Below are 5,399 nucleotides of genomic sequence, written 5' to 3'. Positions count from 1 at the left end.
AAATGAATTTTCAGCAAGAAGCATCGAGTATCAATGAACCTTCGAGTACCAATGCACAATCAAAGACCAATGCACCACGAAAGCAGAGACAAACAGTTAACTCTATTGCAGGTTTGTTTACGAATAATTTGATGCAAGTTTTTAATATGTCAATTACATGATCTGTTGCATATAAGTAACATATTTTTCCTATATTAGGGATTTCTATTCTGACTCAATCCAGTCAGACAGCACAATCCAGGATTCCTTTGAACACTAGACGTCGTGTTCTCCTTAGGATGTCTTCATCCAATATCGGGACTTCTAAATCTCGACAACATCCATTTACTATACCTAGACAAGTGAATTGATCAAACAATACAATGTCAGATAAATTTGGTCGGTTTATTAGTCTTATTAAGTTTCTCGGTTACTTTTATACTAACATGAAATCCTTTTCATATCCTTGCAGAACATCAGAAAATCAATCTCCTGGGACCTGATCGTATGTCTTATGCTTGTTATGGTTGTTTTTTTGTTTTTGGGACATGTAATGCCAGAACATATAATTTTCTGAATTTTAGTGCTACTTTCTTTTTGGGACAAGTTATGTGTTTTGGATTTATGAAGATATTTTGTTAGCTCAATTGTAGTGCACCTTTATTTTTTAGATAAATTCTGTATTTCAGATGTTTTTTTGGGACAAATTCTGTATTTCGAATTCAGGAACATGTAATGTTGGCTCGATTAGTGTTGGTTTCTTTCTGGATTCAGGAACATGTATTTTCTTCATAAGTTTCTGCTTTCTTAATCACAAACTCAACAAATTCTTCTTTCTTAATCACAAACATTTCATCACTCCTTACAGAGTGCTAAAACATCAACATCTTCCCATTTTATCTTGTATAAGATATCAATCCTATAGTTTTCACAGGAAAATTAAGACTACAAACACTACATCCAAATTCACTAACCAGATATGAAATAATAATACAAACATAACATAACTAACAAGACCATCACAACCACCATTTTTTCTCGTATTTCTTTCACTTGCTCCACTTCGGCCTTCAATTTATCCACCACACCAAGGATTGATTGATTTTGGATATTTAATTTCTCGATTTTCTTCGCACATAGCTTTATCCGCCCATTTGAATACATGTGCTTGGTTTTTCTGAAACAATATATACGAGTACATCAACATACACGACTACATAAAAAATGACCCAAATCACAATATAAAAGTTGTACATACAACGAAACCTCTTGTTTTGCACATCAGACAAAAACTCGACTAGGATTATCTTGCAGTTTAGATGTCAACCTCACTATAGGAGCTCCATATTCACATTCTTGTGGAAAACCTTGCTTCAAAATTTCTTTGGCTTTCTTCTAATTTGACCACCGACTCGATTTTGAACCTCCATCCGATATATAACTCATCTAGTACGAAAGTATAAGATCAACCACAAGCTAACAACACAACCTCGACAAACAACCTCACCTATTCCAAACATCAACCACACAATTTTTTGAGCACAACAAACAACTTTAAACAACATCATTCCATATTCAGTGAAAATAACCCACATAACACAGGTACCCACCACAAACACAACACAAGGTAGAGATAGAGTCTTAATCGACTAGAACCTTCGACAGACTGACAAAGAGTACAAAATTTATCTCACCTCGCGGTTATTGGATAGAACTTCGGCGGACTTCAAATAGGAGGAGAGAGGAGGAGCTTCGAACGATGTGGGAGACGAACAAGAGCAGAGAGGATGAGATTCGAACAGGATGAGAGAGGAGAGATCGCCACCATCACCATCGATGTTGAAGCCGACGACACGGCTCTGCGTCGGAGGTTGTTCGAAAGAGGGAGGACAGGGCGAATGAAAAATCCTAAATCCACAAATTAATTTATTCACTTTATTTTATGTTCTGATTTTCAAATGTGACATGGCAAATTATACGGCAACACACGTGAAAAATATATCACGTGGCGTGAAACATCAACAGATTCATTAACGGAAATCGATTGAATTTAAAGGTGTGGCAAAAATTTCTACTGATTTTACAAATTCATGTAGAGATTTGGCAAATTTAAATTCACGTATAGATGATTTTCAAATTAAAAATATGTGTAGGAAAAATCACATTTTGATAAATTCGTGTAGAAAATATCATTTTCTCTAATTTATGTGTTGTTGATACAATTACTTCGTATCATGAAAACTTGCATGTTAAAAAATATGGTACAAAAGAAAAATTAAATTACAAGATTTCTTCAAGATTGTAAGAGAATGTCTAACAAATAATTCAAATTTTTTAATCGTAAAATAAAAAATTATATTTTCAAAAAGTCTTTATCTTATACCTTTATAATACATAAGACAGTTAGTCAGATCGCCATAGAACCTCATGAAATATTGTTGGTGGAATAACTAATGTCAAGAATGTACTCTAGACAAAGACAATAATAAAAAAAAAATTTAATCTACGAACATCAATATACACATACAGACTGTAAACTCAAATTATAACAAAATAAAACAGATGTTAATGCAAGAGAAGTTAAAAGGAAAAACTTATATCAATGTAGCATAGATATTTGTCTAAGTTATAAAGACATCTTCTAAACCACTGCATCCTAATTTATTGAATGGAATCATTCTTGCCATTTTTTTTTAAAAAGAGGATGGAAAAACCATGATAGAGTTTTGTGTGTGAAAGATAAATAAGTTTGATATGTGGTTATTTATAGAGAGATTATATATTCATCTTTAAAACTATAAATTTTATACATTGAATTTGAAATGATATAAAAGATAGAAGAAAAATCGTGAAAATTGATATAATTAAAGGAATAATTAATTCTATAAAATTGAAATCTATATATATAAATAAAGATGTTTAAAGTATTGTGGTGAAGCCACCTAAGCATCCACATCATCAAGTTTTTCAAATTTTATTGGTCATTTGATTCATCTTTAAAACTATAAATTTTATACATTGAATTTGAAATGATATAAAAGATAGAAAGAAAATCGTGAAAATTGATATAATTAAAGGAATAATTAATTCTATAAAATTGGAATCTATATATATAAATAAAGATGTTTAAAGTATTGTGGTGAAGCCACCTAAACATCCACATCATCAAGTTTCTCAAATTTTATTGGTCATTTGATATATCCATTTACTTGCTAAATAAACATCATCTTTCACCTCACCATTGTTGTAATTTCTATTGTACAATTAAAATATCCATTGCAATATATAATTTGTGATTAAAATTTATACTAAATTAAATAATAAAAACACACAAACATTATAATAATAAAGTATTAAAATAGAAACTAATATACGATAATTATTCCTTTGCCTATATATAATTTGTGATTGCAATTTACACTAAAATAAATAATAAAAGCACTCAAACATTACCATAACAAAAGTTTTATAATAGAAACTAATATATATGATTTTACATTATAATAGAAACCAATAAAACATATATTTCCTCCTTATCACATAAATTGTGATAAATTTTCTATATTCTTTATCTATTTACACAATTTACAATAAGAAAATTTATAAAAAAGATTACAACAAAAATTCATTTACGCCCACAAATAAGAAAATAATATTAATGATCATTTACAATAAGAAAATAATCAAGAGCCCACTAATAAAAACAAAAACGGTTGAAATATTCATAACTCTATTTACGACCGCAAATACTAATGTAGTAAATAATCTTGGAGTAAATGTATTGTGCGAGTAAAAAACTAAAATATAAAAACAAATTCCGTGGAAGTATTCTTTAGTCTATTTATGACCACAATTATTATTGGAGTACAAATATAAAAATTAAAAACCAAAAATGATGGTCACGATTTTCGATAATTTTGTAAACAAACGGTGGCTATTCGTTACCACTTACTATTGGCTTATTAAAAGGGGTGGAAGTAAATGTATCTCCAAGTAACGTAACGAAAAAAGAGTGGAGGTAAATTTAAAGTCACTAGAGATGACTATAAAAGTTAATTGTTTAGTCATAAAACAAAATGTGGTTGGTACTTCTACTTTTTATTTTACTCATTTTCTGTTCTTTCTTTTTGCAGTCCACCACTTTCAAAAATACATATTCTGCTATTTTGCTCAATGTGAATACTGTATTCCGAATGATGCAATTACACCACTTGGATTAGGTTGCATCTTCTCATAATATTCTTCTCAATTTTCCGGAGGGCAACCATATTGGAGTTGAAGCTGTCAATGTAATAAAATGTATACTCATATATTGTTGTTGTGAGAAAAATAAGAGAATTTTTGTGTACTTCTTTCCAGTATAATATTCGTTACAATTCCTTTTTTGTTTTATGTTTGTGTATATGACCAACACACGTTTTTATGTTTGTTTCACTTCTTATTGTTATTATTATTAGGTGAGGATTTGGTTATTCTTTTTTTATTTATTATTTTTATTGTAAAGTTTGTTGATATCAATATAGCAAAAAAACATGAAAATTTTACTTTGTATATTATATTATGTATAACTTTGTGATAGAATCAAAAATAAAATTAAACGGTTTATATTTGTATTATAAAAAATTCATAAATTCCATTTCATTAAAATGTTCCGTAGAAAAATTATTAACATTTAATTTCTTAAAATACTCCACTAGATTAAGTCAAGATTCAATATAGTTTTCCAAATGAATAAATCCATAAAGACAGAAATCATATATAACTTTGAAAAGGAAATCAACAAAATTTAATAATATTCAATAAAATATTGTGGTACATTAAATCAAAATTGGTGTTTACTATATGATCTTCTATTAGAGAAAAAAAATTCAAATATATTTGGTAACAAGATCGTTTGGCAACATACATACCTTAGAGAGGATGGAAAAAACGAAATTATCGGGTCCTGTACGAGCTCCACGTTCGGCACCAAGATTGAATTGACGACGATAATTCTCAATCTTCTCCTACTACGTGAATCACACTTGTATGGATCAGTCACTGAGAATTCTCAATCTTTGGTTTGAGGAATAGATTTGAGTTTCGAATTCAAAGAAGAAGGACGATATTCTAAGAGAAGAAGAAGCGAACACCATTGTTGTTGCTTCGGAGAGAGAAAGACTTGATGGTGCCACATCGGACTTGGAAATCGGGGATGGACCCATCACAATATGCAAGCGGATTGGGAGACGCCGCGTGGATAGATATTCCCTTCTCGCATTATCTGTCCATAAGGATTTGAAATATAAAAAATCTGCATTTTTCGTTTACCTAATAAATGTACCATATATTATGTATATATATGATTGTACATGTACAATAAAGAAAGAAACATTACATTAAGATAAATTATGTATGTTTATATATATATATATATATAT

General features: G+C 29.6%; 1 long non-coding RNA gene across 1 annotated transcript; it reads right to left on the bottom strand.

The window, feature by feature from the left end:
* Nucleotides 1–865: 865 nt before the first annotated feature.
* Nucleotides 866–5,146, bottom strand: LOC104827480. Its single transcript, XR_773911.1, has 3 exons — nucleotides 4,890–5,146; nucleotides 1,674–1,887; nucleotides 866–1,156 (listed from the first exon to the last, which is right to left on the bottom strand). It is a non-coding gene; the product is annotated as an uncharacterized LOC104827480 (long non-coding RNA).
* Nucleotides 5,147–5,399: the final 253 nt, after the last annotated feature.

This window comes from Tarenaya hassleriana, unplaced genomic scaffold (genome assembly GCF_000463585.1).
Source record: "Tarenaya hassleriana unplaced genomic scaffold, ASM46358v1 Cleome50, whole genome shotgun sequence".
NCBI classification, from domain to species: domain Eukaryota; kingdom Viridiplantae; phylum Streptophyta; class Magnoliopsida; order Brassicales; family Cleomaceae; genus Tarenaya; species Tarenaya hassleriana.
The sequence above is the reverse complement of the archived record's forward strand: the minus strand, read 5'-3'. Positions and strand labels throughout refer to the sequence as shown.